This window comes from Zootoca vivipara, chromosome 7 (genome assembly GCF_963506605.1).
Source record: "Zootoca vivipara chromosome 7, rZooViv1.1, whole genome shotgun sequence".
Taxonomy (NCBI): Eukaryota; Metazoa; Chordata; class Lepidosauria; order Squamata; family Lacertidae; genus Zootoca; species Zootoca vivipara.
Genome location: NC_083282.1, coordinates 40402598 through 40423453, shown reverse-complemented (window position 1 = coordinate 40423453; position 20856 = coordinate 40402598). Strand labels below are relative to the sequence as shown.

The following is a 20856-nucleotide window of genomic DNA, read 5'->3' as shown; positions in this document are numbered from 1 at the left end:
CAGATAAGAACATTGGCAGGATTATTATAACAACCTGCAGTTTCATAGGACTATATAAAGTAGATGAATAAATGAACAAGTAAATTAGGATATGCAGAAGACATTAAAAATAAATTTAAAGAACTGCAGAAAAGAGGAAAGGAAGTCAAGTTTTGAAATGTTAAAATTATTGTTAAATTAGTGAAATGTATAAACCTGAAAAGCATACAAAAAAAAATTTTTTTAAGGCAACGGGAAGCATGGTGCAGATACATACACCACCAGTGCCTGTACAGACTTGCAAGTATTTTCCAACCTACATACCAGAAAAAGGGGTAGTAAAATTATGCTGATCCTGAACGGACACACTGTGGTTGGTGACATATACTGTATTAGCCATCATACATTGCTTTCCCAAATTACCACTAAAATATATTTTCATTTAAAATGATGGCCGTATATTCTGGATAAGTAGTATGTATTTGTATAATGTAGTATTGTATAATGTAGTATGTATTTGTATAATGTGGTAACATCTGAGGCAGATATGGAAGATTTTGGACTGCTTGGAGCACAATGTGACACCTGGGACGCAGGTGGCGCTGTGGGTTAAACCACAGAGCCTAGGGCTTGCTGATCAGAAGGTTGGCAGTTCAAATCCCTGCGACGGGGTGAGCTCCCATTGCTCGGTCCCAGCTCCTTCCAACCTAGCAGTTCAAAAGCACATCAAAGTGCAAGTAGATAAATAGGGACTGCTCCGGCGGGAAGGTAAACGGCGTTTCCATGCGCTGCTCTGGTTCGCCAGAAGCAGCTTTGTCATGCTGGCCACAGGACCCGGAAGCTGTCTGCGGACAAACGCCGGCTCCCTTGGCCTATAGAGCGAGATGAGCACCGCAACCCCAGAGTCGGACACGACTGGACCTGATGGTCAGGGGCCCCTTTACCTTTAGGGTTACATTAGTTCAATACATTATCCAAATGCCCAGGAATTTTTGCAGTAATATTAATGAATTATCTAGCCACCAGATCAAAGATTCTCAACATAAGAAGCACCTCTTGCAGCAAGTACAGCACCATTCCCCTAACAGTACTGCACTGGAGGCTGTAATTGTTGATCAGTGCCACAAATTCATGCAGCAGCGGCCTTTTTGCTGGCTTCACACTTCCCCAGGGGATTTGCACTGCATCTTTTGGATCCATATGATGTGGCTTGGTTGGTTGGCATCTATCTTGGGAGACTGGAGGAGTGTGCCTTTGTGGATAAGGTCAAGCTGTTGGAAGGTTGCAGCACCTGCCGTGGCTGTAGAGACCAATGTGGGGAAGACATGTTTTGTTGCAGCTGGGGCAGATGAAGGCATCCAGTTGTGCTGCTGCACATGCACCATGGTGTTTCTTCTCGCTGCACTTCTCCCAGCGGTCATTTTTCTCCTCTGGTCACTGCTATGGATGCATGACTGCTTTGATCTGTTTCCTCTGGTGTTGAGATGTTCACCAAAAGCAAGTCTGAAGAGAGATCACTTTGTTGGTAAGCTTCCATCATACTGCTTCTGCTTTGGGCCTTGAGGCATAAGTGTTTCAATGTTGTAATCTTCCCCCTAAAGCATGGGTGTCAAACACAAGGCCCGGGGGCCTAATCCGGCCCGCCAGACCTCGTCATGTGGCCCACGTAGCCACCGACGACAATAGCCGCTGACAGTAGTTCTGGAGCCAGACGGGGAAGTGAGATGCAGGAGGAGGAGGAGGAAGCCCACCAAGGAGGTAGGAAAGCCCTACAGGCGCCGCCGGCAAAGTTGGTGCCGGGACGGAGCAGCGCTGGAATTTTTTTTAGCGGGCTTTGCTGTTGTCTCCGAGAGCGAGTGAGGCGGCACTGGGGAGCTGCCGCCCGCCGCTTCCCTTCCTCTCCTCGGCTGCATCCGGGAGGTGGGTGAGCGAGCGGGTGAAAGGGACGCAGAGTGAGCCTGAGGGGGAAGTAGGTGAAGCGCAACAGTCGCTCTCTTGATGGAGCCGGGTTTCTCTTCCCTTTCCCCCCGTTTTCTCCTCATAGACACTCGGGAGGGTGCCTGGCTTTTGCTCTGCCCCCCACCCCCGAGCCGCCCTTTGGCTTCTCAGTTCCGGTGGAGCTGCTCCCCGGGGGGCGGCCGGGAGGGAGGCGGCGGCGACGGCACGGGTTCCTGCTCTTCCCGCTCTTCGCCGCCTCCTCTCAGCCCCTCGTGATGTAGGGCTCCAGATGGAGTTGCCTCACGGTTTGAGTAGGTGGGAGAGGAATTTTTTTTTTGGGGGGGGGAGGTTTTCAAGCCTCCTCTGCCTGCAGTCCCGGTGGGGGGAAGAGCAGCTCTGAGGCGAAGATGCACGTCCGCTGGGGCTGCCACCGCCTTCCTCCTCGGGAAATCCGCTGCCCTCCCTCAGTGCGAGGGGAAGGGACTCTGGCGCTGAGGAGGGAGGATGCAAAAGCAAAGCAGGGAGTTGGCACTGCACCGCATGTTCCTGCCCCTCTCCAAAGCATGGGGTGGGTTGCAGCGTGTGGCATCCTGCCTAGCGGGGTTTGGGTGTGCGCAGGGCAGGAGAGGGAAGCCCTCTTTCCATCTGCAGGTTTTTAATCCCAGCAGTGGCTTTCTCCTTCCTGCCGAAGGTTTAGTTGAGCCCCCCCCCCCAAGCCGTCGATCCCCACCTTTTGTTCAAATTTCCCTAGTTTACATCCCCTCCCACACACGCGCCACGACGCAGGAATGTGATCCGCGTGGGGGCGGGAATGAGCTTACCTTATTACAAAAAACAGTAATAATTGAATGCAGTGACAATAATTTATGATAATAAAGAGTGGACACATAGTCCTACAGACACAACCGGCCCTTTGAGGGTGACCAAACTGCTGATGCGGCCCCCGATGAATTTGAGTTTGACACCCCTGCCCTAGAGCCAGAGGATAAGTGGCAGTGGCAAAAGTCCCAGCTCAATAAGAAGCTATAGATTGTTGTGCATGTAAGCCTCGGGGGATGATTTTTGTAAAGGAAAAAAAGCAAATACGAGCACCCCCAAACTTCGGCCCTCCAGATGTTTTGGACTACAATTCCCATCTTCCCCGACCACTGGTCCTGTTAGCTAGGGATCATGGGATTTGTAGGCCAAAACATCTGGAGGGCTGCAATTTGGGGATGCCTGAGCAAATAAAAGGCAAAAACCTTCATAGTTTCCTGCTCTCTTTAAGGGTTAAAATTTAAATTCTCTTACAAAATCCAATTTCATGGGGTGGTGGTGGTTCAATTAATGAATTTCCTTGAATAGAAAGCGGTAGCAGAATTGGTCCTATCATGAGATAAGAAGAGTCAACAACAGCAAGTGGCAGGTTTTGCATGCTATTAAAGTTGCTAACTATTTTTGCCACTGATTTGGGAGTACCATTTGGAAGCCAATGAAATCAGAATCTTAGAAAAATTGTCTGAATAAAACTGGGCAAACAAGACCCTAATGCTAAAAATAAGCAAAAGATCAATGTGTATTTCTCTGTATTCAGATTTTTTTTTACCCCTCATAATAGCAATTCTAAAAACAGCCACCTTTCAGGGATATATTCCCAAGGGAGAAAGCTAATTACCATGTTTCATTGTACAGTATGTTCTCTGCCACGTTTGTATATTTACCATGGTGTAATCAAAGAGCTGTATTTCACAGTCACATCACACACAAAACCAGGCAACAAGCTGATAGTAGATACTTATAAACTTGAACGTAGCCTTTGACAGATGCCACCTACATTTTGTTTTCCAATTTCATTCAGAATTGCCCAATACAAGCTTTACCAAAATAAAAACTTAGTTGGTCTTTAAGGTGCTACTGAAGGAATTTTTTTATTTAACAGTCACAGAGTCTCAGTGGGTATGATTTAGCTGCTGTATCTGTAGATGCCGGAAACAGCTGTTCACTATATTTTGTAGGGAATTCTATACTGTGCTGTATGTTTCCTAGCTTCTATCGAGAAGCAAACTACCGTTCACATAACATCCCAGTTCTAAATACGTACAGTTATATGGAAGCAAGTCACGGTATGGTCATATTGTTATTAAGGCTAACTGAAATGCCACAAAGTCATGAGTAAGTTTTTGAATTCGCCAAATTTATTCAGGCTGAAGGATACTAGCCCCCTGCAATCCATCTTAACAATGTTACAAACTAGGTTTTCAGGGTTTTACATCATGCCCCACTTTCCTTCCTCCTTATGATTTATTTATTTATTTATTATTACTATTATTATTACTATTATTTATTTTTTTTCATCATACCTTGCACTTTTCCCTGACAGGGACTTAAGGTGGCTTAAAATCTATTAAAAACATACAAATAATTTCAATAAAAACAATGGCACCAGCCCTTTCATTAAAAGCATTCAGTTCTCCAAAGCCTGTTGGAACAAGAAAATATTAATTCGCTACCTGAAGCACAGCAAGGAAGGGTGGGGAGCCAGTCTAGCTTCTCTAGGGAGGGAGTTCCAAAGTCTGGGAGCAGCCACCAAGAAGGCTCTCTCCCACATCCTTTCCAAGCATGACTGTGAGAGTAGTAGGACTGAGAGAAGGGCGTCCCCTAAAGATATCAAAACCCAGGCAAGTTCGCAAGAGGGAATTTGGTCTTTCAGGCAGCTTGGACCTAAGCTGTACATAGGACTTTATAGTACAGTATGGGGCTCATACTCTCCCCAGTCACTACGAGCTTAGTAAATATGGCATGAGTCACTAATCCTTTGCCATTATAAATAATGCATAACAACATTTAGGGTGCAATCCTAATATGTACTTATATGCGGCAAAACAGCATAGGATTGTGCTGTTACAATAAAATTTATAATATTGAAGGGGGGTCATTATTTCCCTTTGATGAGAGATTAAAAACTGTTACAGGGTGCATCTATTTGCAAGGTTCGTCTTCTAAATGGATATATATTTTATGAAATGTATTTTCTGTTATTGTCCCTCAAAGCCACAATTATGGAGCAGAACTCCTCTTCTGCTACATGAGCAAGCACAAGCTGACAGTGTCTGTTCCAAAGCCACCAATCTTTTGCAACATATAAATATGAACTCCAGCTGGGGCGTGTTGAAGGTCTGAAGATCGGCAAAGAAAATACTGAAATGTGAGTATTTTAACAGGGATTAATTTAAAGGCCTGTTAAAATTTAAAAACCATTCTCATAATGGAAGGGAATGCTTAATACATGCTTGGAGAAAGAGCAAAATGGCTTAACAAAGGCGATGGTGCTATTTCCCTCAAGATTACTACAAATTGCATCACTGTCCCAATCTACTGTCTGTTAGTGAATGGTTTATTGTACATAGTGGGTTTAACAAGTTCCAAAAATACAGGCAAGCTGGTAAGACATTTCTAGGAAGAAAAGAATAATGATCAGTGCTTTAGTTATTTATCAGTGCTAAGTTATTTATTCTAAATAAACTGTTGGGTTTGTGCTATTAGTATGCAGTCACTGGTTGCCCAGTTATGTATGGCTAGAAGAGTGTGTCTGATTAGGATCCCTGAGACAAATGGGACACTCCCCAGATACAACAAGAACTATGGGGATCTACACCACCTGCTGTGTATAGCCTGGTTAATCACGTGTCAGGTGTGAAGCAAATCAAGGTTACTTACATGTAAAAAAAATCTTTTAATTCTCATATGTAGTTACGGTACATACCTAGCTGCTTCTTCCACCCCACTTCTTTGTCTCTTGGCACTATGATTTCCCCAACCCCTCACATTCAAAGTTGTCAAATAACTTGACCTAATGCAGGGGTGAGGAGTGGACCCAGGTGGTGCTGCGGGTTAAACCACAGAGCCTAGGGCTTGCTGATCAGAAGGTCGGCGGTTGAATCCCTGCAATGGGGTGAGCTCCCGTTGCTCGGTCCCAGCTCCTGCCCACCTAGCAGTTCAAAAGCACATCAAAGTACAAGTAGATAAAGAGGGACCGCTCCAGCGGGAAGGTAAACGGCATTTCCGTGTGCTGCTCTGGTTTGCCAGAAGCAGCTTTGTCATGCTGGCCACATGACCCGGAAGCTGTCTGCGGACAAATGCTGGCTCCCTCGTCCTATAGAGCGAGATGAGTGCCGCAACCCCAGAGTCGGACACGACTGGACCTGATGGTCAGGGGCCCCTTTACCTTTACCTAATGCAGGGGTGAGGAGTCTCTCGTGGATTTCAGTGGGACATATGTCTTAGGAATAGGAGTTTCAAGGCTGAAATCCTAAACAAATTTACTAGTTTGGGGAATGTTTATTGGACTGGGGCTACATTCCCTTGTTGGCAAACTTTGGCATGGTGGTGGTGGACGTGCCAGTGCTGGGTGGGGCCAGAAGCAAACATGGGCAGAGCAACAAATAGGAAGTGTAGCTTTGTACAGTAAGCTAGTTATTCTGTCTTCCATCCAGGCAAGCAAGGGGTATTATTGGAGTTCAAAAACACATTCTTGTCAAGCAAAAGCATTAAGCTGTCATGGAAACAGTTGGTGGTGGCCTGAGGAAAGGGCATGTGTCTGGGAAAGGGGTGTGGCATGGGGAGAGCCAGGGAGGGCAGACAGGCATTGAGGGTTCCCCACCCTTTTCTAAAGACTGCTGAAATACTTGTCCATGCTCAAGTAACCACCTCCTTACTCAATTTCCTCCCTGGCACTTCCTATCATTTCAGGATACTTCAGAAATAAACTTTTCCTCTTGCTGCTATGATTGTACAGTACCACTCCTCTTTTGAATTTCATGATATGTATTCCTATAATTATCTAAAATGAACCTTAACATGCCATTCCACTCAAAGTCACTCAACACTGATGACATATCCTTGAAGATCCTTTATCTGTCTTGGGTGAAAACTAGTGTGAGGTTGCCGTGCAATACATTTCTGTATTTGCACCTGACTCAAAGGGCTGATATGTTCAAACATACATACATACACACACAGTATCATTTGATGATTGCAACATTGTGTGATATGTATGCAATTGCACCATCTCTCAGATCGCCCACCATCTCACAAATCGTTGCTGCAATGCTTTTAAACAGTCAGCTTATTGTGAGGATACTATGTAATAATATGATATGCATTATTTATTTACAACATTTGTACTGTACAGCGCTTTTCATGAGACTTCAAGGCAGTTTACCAAAATGTCAGAATATAAACTAAACTACCCTACTTAAGTCATGCGCAGCATGACTCACCTTTACAGTTCATCCATTAATTGCTTAGGATTTGCAGACAAATCTTATCTGTGTCCACTCCAGACAAGCCTACTTTAAGAATTAGATAGCAGATATCGAGTTGAAAGTTTGCAGGATACCCTAATATTTTGACCAGATATGCACCAAAAGGGGCCTTCCTCTCTCTCTCAGCGACAAGGGATGATAAAGCACACACTGGTCGATCTCTTAGGAACAAAGGGACGCAACGCAAAAATAAAAAGGGGGGGTGGGAAAAGCAAAGGGGTGCTTGCATGAGAGTTCGATCTGTATCAAGGAACAGGGATCCTGCATGGACTAACGTGCAGCACATTCTTCCGAACGTGAGTACACAGCTGCGCGCGTGCGTAGGTAACACGCGCAGTGATTTCCAGCTGCGTCCTTGCTTGCGGCGGGAGGTTGACGCCTCCTTCTCCGTTTCTTTGCAATGCTCGAGTCCTCCCCTCTTAGGTAGCTGGCAAGCCAGTTGTTTGTCCTCCTCGCGCGCAGAGAGGGGTTTCCCCAAAGCATCCAAATTGCCCTCTGGCGACTCCGCCTCCCAGAGGCTCGCGCGGCTGCTTGCTCCCTAGGCGGACGGTGCCTACTTAGGAAGCCTCGCCTGGGCATCCGCTTGGAAACGGAGAAATAAACGAGAGGCGGCGGCGGCGGCGGCGGCGGCGGCTCCACCACCAACCCTCCCTCCCCGCGGCGCCGCTCTACCACGCAGCCGCGCCTGAGGAGGCCGGTCAGGCTTCCCCGCTTGTGCCGCAGTGCCGTGCGCTGCCTCTGAGGCCCGCCAGGGAGCGCTGGTTACCGGCCTCGGAGCAAGCGGGCGAGGGAGCCCAGCCAGCCAGGAGAGGAGGCAGCTCTCGCCGTCGGGAACAGGCGGGCAAGCGGGAGGCTGGGCAGGCGTCGCGCTGGCCTTCCTTGAGCTCGGGAAGAGGCCTGCCCGGGAGCTGAGCGTCCGGCGCCGAAGGGGAGCCGCTCCGACATGCAGGCCGGGCGGCGCTCGCTGCTGCTGCTGCCGCCGCCGCCTCCCGAGGTGAGTAAGCTGCTGGCCGCCTCCCGATTTAGCCGGTCTCCGTCGGGCCGCTAAGGCCGGGCATTCTTTTCCCAGGCCCCTGTGGGGCGGCATGAGGAGCCTCTCTTTTTGGGGCTTCCCCAGGGCTCCTGAGGAGAGGAAGCTGAGGGAACCTTACCTTCCACCAGGGAGGGTGGCCGAAACGGGGCGAGAGGCGACATAACTGAGGGTCGGAGCGCGTTTCCCCACAGCACACATTGGATCAATTCTCTCTCTCCCCCCCCACCTTAGGGGCACGAGTTTCCCTTCCTCCCTCCTAGGGATCATGAAAGCCTTGGGACCTTGAGAATAAAAGAGGTAGGCGAGGAGCTTCTCGTCCCGGCTTATCCCTCGCCTTGTTTGTCTGGCTTGTCCTGATGGAGCGGGTTGGGGGGAAGAGAGCCCTGTTCCTTTCATGGCAGCCGGTAAGCCTTCCGCGAGGAGTTTCTGGCTTCTCGTTTATAGCGCTTCCCACCCCTCTTAATATCTCAGGGAAGCGAGCTAGAAGACGTAGCAGCCCCCCGCGCCGCCGCCCCAAACAAACAAGCAAGCCTTCTCATACCCTTTCTGTTAATTAGTAGATTCCCCTCCCCCATACATCCATCCATCCCCCCCCAACTGTAGAGCATATGCATTGCTTTTTCACAGTCCTTGCTTGTTTTTGCAGTTGTGCATTCTTGCATCCCCTTTCTTTCCTGTCCTGCTGCTTTACAGGCAGCTCCCATTTGTTCGCAGCCCAAGTTTCTCATCCTGGATCTGACGGGAATACTGTACTGCTGTCAAGGTGTCCTATTTTGTGCCCGAAGTCCCTTCCCTTGCTCTGGCGTCGTTTGTTGCAGTCTGTTCACTATTTAAATAATTTGAAACGTGCCATCATTGCCGAACTAGAGCGCTTACCAGGAGGCAAGGTTACTTTTAATTGTGTTTGTTGTTGCACTCACTTAAGTGATGCTCACCTTGGTGATAAAATTCAGGTATTTTTTAGTTCTGTGGATGTGGGTAAGTAGGTCCAGATGACTGGTTGCAATGGAGGGGCTGCATATCTTGTAACATGAATAACTGATGGGAATTACCTTGATAAGTTTGAATGTTTAGGTATTTTGCATATATGTAAACAAATAGTATTTGCATGTACTGAAATAGAAGTATAATAACAGAATATATTTATTAATATATTTAAACAAGGTGAAGTTCCACATGTAAAATGTTCACAAAACTTGAATGGTCTTGTGGTGTTAGTGCAGATTTTCATATCTGAACCTGCTGCTATCTATTTGTGACTTAAGATGGACGCAAAATTTCAAAGAGCCTGGTAGAGTGAGTAAGGGAAACATGGAGGTCACACTAAAGGTTATAAGGACAGCAGGTTGATTATTTTTTAGCACATAGACATCTAGAAGGATAATATATTTATTATGTAAAATATCAAAGTCTGAATATAGATGCATGAAAGTGGAGTGCTTGTTTGGATTGTACTGAAAACTGTTAGGTTGTCTGAGCTTGGCCCAACATAGATAAAACTGCTTTTATTGATCAGCAACACAAAGATGCACGTATGTGGTAGTGAATTAATGTTTGTTTTTCTGGCATGGATTTAATATTGCATGCCTTATTAATATCAGTATAATTTAATGGCCAGGATTTACTAAACTAAAAATCCATTTACACTTGATTAAACTTAGTAGACAAAAAACTTTAGATTTTGATATCTGGTAAATGCTGCCACAATTAAGAGGGCTCTTCAATGGCCCAGAGGTCCTTTAAATGTTGCTCATCTGCACAGAAGCATTTCATTAAAAAAGCAGCCCTCACTTGACCAAAATTTAAAGGGCCCCATAGAGATCTGATTTTTTAAAAGCAACTTTACTTCACTGATAATTGCAGCATGTCCCATGGCATCAAATCTAGGCTTTGGTTTAGTCTCATGCTTGAAAGCTTACTGAAATTTATTTGAAGATTGTGAATGTCTATGCTGTTTCTTTTTAAAAATGCAAAATATTTAATCCTTCCATAATCCATGATGCTCTAAATCTAAGCAAATATAATTTAACATATAACTTAGGCAGGCTTTACATTATTTTAATAAATTAATTCTTAGTGCATAAGTAAAGGATGAACTGTTCAGAGCAGATGCTTTTCAGCATGTATTCTAGCATTTATGTTCTCTCATTGTTCTTTTACATTTGAAAATGAAAGTGTATATCCTAGACAACTGGGCTCCTTAGATGAAAAATGTAAATGGATGCAGAAATATATGCTGCAGTCAACAGGCAAATAATATGCCTTACTATAGCAGGATTGCTAACAGATCTATGCTAGGAATTTCTATGCCAACATCTAACTGTTTGGATAAAGTATAACTAACAATATTTATTTTGGAATAATATTTCAAAACAGGCTTACAGGTGGATATTTAGGATTGGAGTAACAGAAACAGTGATAAAGTATGTATGTATCCCTGTAGTTGTGAATGGGCCTGTGCGAAGGGTTATGAAATAACTTTAATCTACTTAAGCTGCGGTCTTAACACACACTTACAAGGAAATACCGGTAAACCTAATTAAACATAGTGGGATTTACTTTTAGGTAAATATGTATAGAATTGCTTTGTTAGAGCTGGAAGGTTATAACTTGACCAATCTGCCTCATTTTAATAAGAGCCTGCTGGATGTATTCTAGAACTCTGTCTCATAGTGGGCAACCAGATGCTCAAATGGAAGCCCATAAGCCATGTTAGTTTATACCACCTTTGTATAAGCAAAGTTATGGATATTAGGGCGCTATAGTATATATTTTTCATGGTACTGGTATTAAGGCAGTTTTTAACCCACCAGCCCAAGCATGCTTAAGTTAGTAGTTTGTGGTTTAAAATAAAAATAAACACAGTTTATTTGTTGTAAATATCCATATCAAGTGGCTTGAAGGCAATTCCTACTCACATAGGAGACAAAGCATCTATTTACAAGCCCTATACAAAGGTGTTGAAACAAGTCTCTAGTAATTTTGACTTCGTTTTGCTGAATGAAACCTGGGAGTTGATGCAAAGGTTTTTGGAGCATGTGGCCAAGAGTGAAATTTTGGAAACTGTTTGAAATGCTCAGTGAACAGTAGTTGCCTAAACCTTTTAACTTCTGTAAGAGGATGTCAAAGATGGAAGCAAACAGTGTTTCTCTGCCGATGGAAGGCTTTTATTATAGAACTAGAGGGCCGGCAAGTCTTCCTCCCTGCCTGCTCCCCAAAATTTGCTGAGGTTTTGGGGAACCCCTTGGAGCAAATTTCTGGGGGGTTTGCAGGAGGGAGGAGGGAATTTATTTCCTCCACCAATGAAGCAACACCATTTGAATTCTATTCAAAGTAATATTTAATTTTCTCCATCATTGTGTGTTTAGAAGGACTATAGGTAGCTGTCTTATACAAGTCAGACCAAGCTTAGTATTGCTGCTAATGGTGTCTCCAGGTCGGGCTGGAAAAGACTCCAGACTGAAACACTGGAGAGCCAATTCCTGAGAGCCAAGCTGTAGCAGCTATGTAGCTTAGGATGCAGGTCCAGCTGTTACTGAAGTAGAGTCATAGGGTGTGATTGATTATGATTACATGTATGTTTATTTTAATTCACAGGAAGTCTCTCTTCAACTTGACCAATCACAATAAGCATAGGAGGAAAATAGTTGAGTCATAAGTACTGTGACCTATTTATTTGTTTAAAGTATTTCCTGCCCCTTCATTGTAAAAGCAGTGCTCAGGATATGAAAGAAACAAAACAAAATTGCATACAGTGGTACCTCGACATCCGAATGACTCGACTTCCGAAGGTTTCGACTTCTGAAGTCAGCAAACCCGGAAGTCTTTTCGCCCCGTGTGTGGTCGGCCCATCCGCAGAAGCGCAAAATCACGGTCGGCGCATGTGCAAAACGGGCGCTTCGACAACCAAAGACTTCGACTTACGAAGAGCGCCACAGAATGGATCGTCTTGGTAAGTCGAGGTACCACTGTATTTTTCAACAAGCAAGATTGGAGAATATCACAGCAGGGTTGTGGGGTCAGTACAATAAAAGTGTGTTGAGTCAGTACAATAAACACATCCATCCAACAGGCCAAACTTGCCCCAGAACACAAGTGTCTTCACTATGTAATAGACCAGGCACCCCCAAACTTTGGCCCTCCAGATGTTTTGGACTACAATTACCATCTTCCCCAACCACTGGTCCTGTTAGTTAGGGATCATGGGAGTTGTAAGCCAAAACATCTGGAGGGCCGCAGTTTGGGGATGGGATGCCTGTACTAGACGATTATTTGGGTGAAACAAACCTCCTTTGAGTAAACTTTCACAGCTTAGATTAAATAATGTGATCTCGAGAAGGTCATCTTCCACATCTCAACCAGGAACCTCTCTTCCACTGGTAGAACATAGAGAAGAGAATCTCTCCTGGAGATGTTAATGAGGAGGACTGCTCTGACTGGTCCTTTAGATTAAATAATAAATCTTTAGATAAAGGTAGTTAACGGTAGCTGGAATTGTAAAAAAGTTTGTGCAAGTACACTTTCCCAACGGAATATATATTGTATGTTTTTTATTAAACAAAAATAGCTTTTAAGTTTTTTGTTTTTAATTGGATTATGATTGTATGTTAATTGACTGTTTATATTGGAAATTAATAAAAATGATTAAAAAAATAAAATAAGAGCAAGACCCCAATTAAATACAGACTTTGCAAGTTCCTGTCAATGGGACTTGCTTACTAGTACTTCAAAGGTTCAGTATTGGTAAAGTTAAAGGGACTCCTGACTGTTGGGTCCAGTCGCGGACGACTCTCACTCATCTCGCTTTACTGGCACTCATCTCGCTTTACTGGCAGAGGGAGCCGGCGTACAGCTTCGGGGTCATGTGGCCAGCATGACTAAGCCGCTTCTGGCGAAGCAGCGCAGCACAGCGCAGCGCATGGAAACACCGTTTACCTTCCCGCCGGAGCGGTACCTATTTATCTACTTGCACTTTTACGTGCTTTCGAACTGCTAGGTTGGCAGGAGCTGGGACCAAGCAACGGGAACTCACCCTGTTGCAGGGATTCGAACCGCCGACCTTCTGATCGGCAACCCCTAGTCTCTGTGGTTTAACCCACAGCATCACCCGCATCCCTCAGTACTGGTAGGTTAAGCCATTTTGGATAATGGGAAAATAATGGACTTTGTAGAAAAAAGAATGCTTTGCTCTCAAGCTCCTTAAAGGCATCTGGCCTCAGAAGTTCCAGCCTTTGTATTCTGTTTGTAGACATCTTTTTAGTAATAGCTGTGGAAATTGAGCTTCATTAAATTGACCCATTTAATTTTTAAAAAACCAAACCTTCACTGTCTCCATCTAATTAACTCAGAAGTTGAGTGGAAGATTTGTTTTAGTTCAGTCTGCCAGCTCCTATGGTGAGATTGTACTGCTACTTTACAAATTATTATTTTTAAAAAAACAGAGATTAGTTTTTGTGCTGGGGAAAACAAAGCATGTATCCAGAAATGTTGTAAAAGGCAGTGTGTGTTTTTGTCTTGGTGCAAATGTTAAGAAAGCTGGTCCATATGTCAGCTTCTTAGTGAGTGTACCTGAGGCAAGTAGACACTCATGCTGCAAATTTTGCATAGTGTGTATGTGGGGGGAGGATAATTCCTGTCTGGTTCACCTCATACAGTTATCTGTCACATTTGTTTCAGTTGGAAGGAACAACTGGCCTAGAGGTGCTGCTTTTACTGCAACTGGTACTTATAAACTAAAATAGGAGGGCCTATTTATTTTTTGTGTTTGCATACTGTTGTGACTTCTTGGATAAGCCTTGTTTACTTTATTGTGGTCCATTACTTTCAATTGCTTTAGTGATCTAGGCCAGTACAAAAGAAGAAGGGTTAAATGCAAGTCTCAAGCACAATAGCTTTTGTTTTGTCACTGGAGGCAACAGATGGGAAACCAGAGTCTCTTACATTCCCGCATACATTGACTATGGGGGAGAGGCATTTACCATCAGCTGATGATCTTAAAATTAGACTTCATTTGAGCCAGTGCTTCTTGAGTGTTCTGTAATAAAAAGTATGTTTATTGTATCAATGCGCTCTTAAAATTTTATACAGATGATTACATTTTGAGCTAATGTATGCTGTAGAATCATCTTCTAAATTGACTGAAATTCATATAAATATATGAAGTAAACATATGAATTGGTTGTATTTTGCTTTATTGGATAGTATTCAAATACATCAATTTTCTAGATGTGTTAAATGTCTCTTCTGGTATATAGACTTTTTTGTTAGAACACCTGTAACTGTCAGAAACCTCTGTGTTGATCCCCCCCTAATATGGCAAACTTAGAAATCCGTAATGTTCCCTGTAAAAGGCAGATCAAAGTGCTGTACAAATCTCCTAATAGCTGTGCTTAGCTATGAATGACACTTCCTTGTTAGAAACACTTTCATATATTCTGATTTCACTTTGCTGTGTCAAAATTTTGCTTTGAACTCACTCCTAGCTGTGTTTACCTAGCTGGCTGTACGCTGTTTAGTATACAAATACTATGTAGGATCAGTAGGATGAAAGCTTGTTTAGATGTTCGGTTGTCTTCTGTTTGCAGTACTGCTCGCACCAACATTCTAAAATTCATAAGACTGAAGTTAATTATTCTGCAACTCCCAGTCCTCACATTGCTCCCTGTCCTCCTATTCTGCTATTAAATTGAGAGTGAAGATGGCGTTATGATTCTTTTGTGTTGTTTATCTCTTCACCTTGTTGTCATGCTGTCATGCCCTTTTGCTGGATATTCTGCATCCTTGGTGTACCTTGGCTCATGGGACTATTGGGTCATGAATAATCTTCATGAGAAGAAATGTTTTATGTATATGCCTGCTGCACACTGAAACGCCAAAATAAGCCATTCCCCCTAGTAAAATGTCTACTCACCACAAAATATGCACAGTACTCAACTTATCACCATTTGCGCATAAAATCCATCACTCATTTTCACTGTATAATTGCAGTTTGCTCTACTCATGCTTAACTCTTATCTAATTTCTTTCCACCTCTCCATATTTGGCCTCCGTAATTATTGATCATAGAATTGTAGAGTTGGACGGTATCATGAGAATCATCTAGTTCAACCCCCTGCAATGCTGGAATCTTTTGCCCAACATGGGACTCAAACCCAGGGGTCCCCAGACTTACCCGCCTTCGGGCCGGAGGGTGGGGGAGTGCGCGCCAGTGCGCATGCGCACACCCATTTACTGGCGTGGTGGCGCGCTTCCAGGCCGGAAAAATCGCCAAAAATTGTTTGTGCGCATGCGTATGGGCCTCCCCCGACCCGGAAGTGCACCGGAAATGACCTCTTTTGGGTCGGGAGAGGCCCATACGCATGCACAGAAACGATTTTTGGCGCTTTTTTCCAGATTTGGAAGCGCGCCGCCGCGCAGTGCGCCGCAAGAACAGGCGCCGGCGGCGGGGGTCGTCACGGGCCGGATTGGGAGGCCAATTGGGCCGCATCCGGCCCGGGAGCCGTAGTTTGTTTGGGGACCCCTGCTCAAACCCATGATCCCGAGAGTTTCATGCTGTACTTACTGAGGGATGAAGAGCAATGTTGAAAGTATATATTGATGAGGGAACCAGGAATAGGAAAAAGCAACACAAAACGTGTTGACCCGGGTCTGCATCATAGCATCGGAAAGATGGAGAGTAGGGCTGGGTGATAAATCAGTATATCATCAAACTGTTTTTGAATCCACATTGTGATAACTGTTTTGACCTGGCAATATATCACGAGGGAAATTTGGACAAAAGGATTGAGAACTGATGACTTCCCCAGGGGGTGGCTCGGCTGAACCAAGACTTTTCTCTGCAGGAAGGGGAGAGTCGCTACTGCTGGGATTAAAATATGTAGAGCAGGGGTAACAAACCTTTTTATACCTACCGCCCACTAATGCATCTTTCTTGATGGTAAAATTTCCTTACTGCCCACCAGTGCTCAGTGGAAGGAGGATTCAGCTTGTGCCGTAGAACCTCCTACTGCCTACCTAGAATCCTGAAACGCCCACCAGGTTGACAACCCCTGATGTAGAGGGAAGGGGACTTCCCTTTCCCAAATTGCAAACACAAATTTGGAGAGGGGCAGGCCAAACAGCTTGCTCGCCTCCCTCCCCAGCGCCACAGTCCCCTCCCCTTGCAGCGGAGGGCAGCGGACGTGCATCGTCACCTCAGAGCTGCTCCTCTGCTGCTCCCATCCCTGCTGCCATCTCTTTTCCCATGCCCTCAGTGCTGTGGTCAGCTTTCCCACAAGGTGGGAAAAACCATGAAGCCATTCAATGCTTCTCAATTCCTGTTACAGTCATACCTCGGTTTAAGTATGCCTCGGTTTGAGTATTTTCAGTTTAAGTACTCTGCGGACGTGTCTGGAACGGATTAATCCACTTTCCATTACTTTCAGTGGGAAAGTTTGCTTCAGGTTAAGTACGCTTCAGGTTAAGTACGGACTTCTGGAACCAATTACACTCATACCTCGGGTTAAGTACGCTTCAGGTTGAGTACTCCGCGGACCCGTCTGGAACAGATTAATCCACTTTCATTACTTTCAATGGGAAAGTTCGCTTCAGGTTAAGTACGCTTCAGGTTAAGTACAGACTTCCGGAACCAATTGTGTTTGTAAACCAAGGTACCACTGTACTCTTCTTCTGTGTGTGTGTGTGTGTGTGTGTGTGTGTGTGTGTGCGCGTGCGTGCATGCATGTGTTTGTCTGTCTCCCTGTGCTAAGAATCTGAATATAGGGGTGGGGGTTCCCCCTCCCGGGTCTGTCTCTTCTGCTTTCCCTCTATTCCACCCCATCCAGAAATTGACTTGAGGTTTGGCTGCTTCTTCCTCCCCACCTGTCTTTGTCTGGGCAACAGTCACCATGACATTACCCCATTTGCTTCTACATGGTTCCATCCTTATTTCAGGCATCGTGATATATCTGTATATCACAATATTTAGCTGGTTATCACAATGTTGAAAACCAGATATCGCCCAGCCCTAGGGAAAGAACAGTGTACTGTATAGGAGTGTCCCATTGACATAATTTTGAGGATTATTGTAGTCAGTGGATACACACAGTGGTTCTTTGGTGTTGAAAATGTATTTTTATTTAGTCTGGTGGGCACATACCCATACCCACAGCTTTGTGGGACATCTTCAGAAGAAGAAAAGACTAAGGAGTAAACCCTACACCTATCTGGAATGGAGTATGTGAAATGATTGGATGATGGCAACTCCTGCAGCCAAGCTGGTACCAAACATATTGCTCTGCTTTCCTTAGCTAGGCTGAGAGGGGGGTCTTGTTGTCTGGGCAGCCTAGGACCTGCCCAGACTTTTGCCCCGGAGAGGTCACTTGGGTCTGCCATTTTTTAAATGTCTGCAGGCATTGAAGTATGCCAGTCAAATTGATAGTCCTGTTCTGTATGATTATTTTCCATTACACATTATTTGTATTTATTTGGTTTTGGTATTTAATTTCTCATGTCACACTATTCCTTTGAGTCAGAGAGGAGGGAAGGTACACTAACCAGAGGGATAGTCACCAGGTGGCTTAGTTGAATGCTTCTGTGGAAAGATGTACACCAGGGGTGTTCAAGAGACTGCAATCTACTCCCACTATAAATAAACTAGCAGTGATCTGCCCATTGGGTTTGACCAGAGTTGTTGAGCTTTTTAAAAAAAAAATAGGGAGAGAAGTCAAATCGACCGGTAGATCGCGATCAACCAGTTGGACAGGCTTGATGTACACAATCTAGGAACAGGGATACATTGAAGAGCTCAAGTTGCAGTCCTCATGTTTTGCCATCTTCTGCATACTCGTAGCAAAAACTTATTCCTGGCTATTTCCTTAAGCCTATGTCCTCCATACTTTTGTGTTAGTCTCCAACCAATCTGGTAAAAAGTTAATCCTATCACAGAAAACTTGGTTTATTATAATAAGAGTCATGTTTCCTAATGAAAGTGAGAACCACTATAGATTAGGTGCTATAAGGTGCCCAAATCTTTATTATTACCTGAGATTAATAAGTACAAATTTCTGTTGTAGGCATAAGCAAGTGTTACCAGTTAAGCTAGTGAGAAAATTGCAAGTCTTTTCAGGTTTGTATCTAGCGACTTATTGTGATGCCTTTGTAGTCTTAGGGCTTGGTTACTCTTCTAAAGTTGTTTTTGACTATTTTGCGGGAAGCACATTATACAAGGATGCACAACCTAATAAAGAGACTAGATGCAGTTGAGGACACTGATAATAAACTACCAGTACTCGCCGTATAAGAAATATGACCCGGCATATAAGACAACCCCTGAATTTTGAGAAGATTTTCCTGGGTTAAAAAGTAGTCTTACACGCAGGAATATACAGTGGTTTAAGCCCATCTTACCTCCTGCCTCTTCATGAGTTCAGATGTGTGCCGTCTACACCTTATTTGGGAAAGGATAGTTGATAGTTCACCTGTGTAATTGCTGTGGAGATGTGGGAGCATGGAGACGGAATAATTATGTTTTTGGTGGGGGGCTTTCTTTGGTGGCCACTTAAATGTAGTGGAGCGAAGGTTATGTTATCAAATTGTTTTTATAGGTTTCAGAGGGGGGAAATCTTACCCTAATTTGGATTTCAAGATGAGGCAGGCTGAAAATAGCTAAACTACATACAACTAATAGCAGCTTTAGGAATTCTAATGTGGTGTTTGTTTCATTTTTAGGATCAAGCAGAATATACAGATTCAAATCAACTAGCTGATTGGGCAGTGTATATCATGGATAGAAATTGGTTGATTCGTTTCTTTATGCATGTATAGGAGAAAAAGGTAAGAGGATGGCAAATGACAGTATACATCTGGATACAGTATTTGAATTAAGAGAGCGCCTTTAAATTTGCATACTTAGTATGCTTCTTATATTGCAGTCCTAAACAGATCAGAAATTTATTTATTTATTGAGTTTCTGTCCTACCTTCCCTTCTAGGGCAACAAACAACCAAGCAGAAAACATAACATTTTTTTCACCCCAGAGTCTTCCACAATAAGAGTTCTGAATTAGTCTAATTTCTAGTAATGTTTCTAGGGTGTTTTGTTTAAACCAAGGGCAAGGAAGCTGTGGCCCTCAATATATTCTTACTCTTATCATTGCTGGCCACAATAGTGTTCTGCAATAGAATCCTGCATTTTTAAATTTAAAGTTTAGAGTTTCCTGTTTGTAGCGACCGTTTTAGGCATGATTGCTGACGCGCTGGTCCTTTTGGAAGGTGGAGGGGGTGCACTTATATGTGCTATGCCGACGTACACAGGTTGCAAGTGGAACACCCACATGAAATGGTTGCCCTCTGTACTGTAAATTTAACAACTTTTAGCTGTGCTTTTGCAGTAAATGGGTGCTGTGAATAATACATACTAATGTATTGGATTGTGAACTGAAGTGTATTTAAGGCCAAGTTTGCCTTACTTTTCTTTAGACTCTGTTCTGGTTTTTTCCTTGAAACCTAGCTGTGGAATCAGGCACTGTCACCAAGTTCTTGATTTAATGTATTTTGGTTGCCTTCTCCAGCACAAATGTTTGCAGGATGGATTTGGGAGAAAGTTTTAGAAAGGTGCTCATAGCAAGCTAGCTTTTTTGTTTCACTTGTGAGGCTACATATATTGAATGACTGGGTTGTCTGGTTCATTGTCTGCATGCAAGGCCTACTATTTTGCATACCATCACAGACTTCTTCAATGTTTATTTGGATGGTGGCATTACAAATTGCAGGCTTTGCTTCTGGTTAAAGAATTGGTTGATCCCTTCACTGTGTGCAGGAACAGGTCAGTTGTGTGTACTGCACTTTATTGTTACAGTGTTCGTTTTAATATTCTATGTTCAGATTTCCTTCCCTATATAATAAACACCGTTGTAAGATATTCAGATCTCTCTTTTAATTTCTATAAAATCCTTGATCTTGAGTAAGCCATATCAGTCACATGGCATTTAAGACTTTAGCATGAAATAGTATTACTTCCTTGGCTAATATGTAGGCTTGTTTTGAGTTGTTGTTCCAGTCCACCAGGATTACAGTATGTGGTTGGCAAAGCTTAGGCTAAATGCTGTATCCTGTCATGGATTAATCTAGGTTAGATGCTGCAGCTTCAAGAATGCAAAGCATAATAGACAAAATATTACTGAATTAACAGGAGTCATCTTTTAAAATGTCCACTATATAATTTATTTGACTGAAATGGGCAAGAGCCCATACTACAGTAAAGCTCACTAGATAGCTTTGGACAAGTCAGTGATTTTCAGTATAGCTTTATTTCCTGTGGGGTTGTTAAATGTGCTATGGAAAAGAAAGTAATATATATATATATATATATATATATATATATATATATATATATATATATAAAGTGAAGATTTCTGAACTGTCACACCTACCCCTCTTTGCAATTATTGTTTCACCTCATCCATTACCAAGATGATATATTTACCGAGTTACCAAGATGATATATTTATTAGGTAACATCTCCCAATGCGTCCTTGTAGTTCAAATCTGTTATACAGATGAGAAATGACTTGTAGCATTCTTGGTCAAACATAGATATTGAGTTGTGTGTGTGGTCGGAAGACTG

General features: G+C 43.7%; 1 protein-coding gene across 5 annotated transcripts in view; it reads left to right on the top strand.

Annotated features, from left to right (window-relative positions):
* The first annotated feature begins 7954 nt into the window (after nt 1-7954).
* ZFYVE9 (zinc finger FYVE-type containing 9) overlaps nt 7955-20856 on the top strand; it is a 47882-nt gene continuing 34980 nt past the window's right edge. The window contains exons 1-2 of one of the 5 annotated variants that reach the window (XM_035124161.2): nt 7955-8214; nt 18961-19065. The gene's annotated coding sequence lies outside the window, so the exon portion shown is untranslated. Of the gene's footprint in view, nt 8215-15628; nt 19066-20856 lie in introns of those variants that run through there. The other 4 variants (XM_035124167.2, XM_035124165.2, XM_035124169.2 and 1 more) reach the window with 4 other exon arrangements.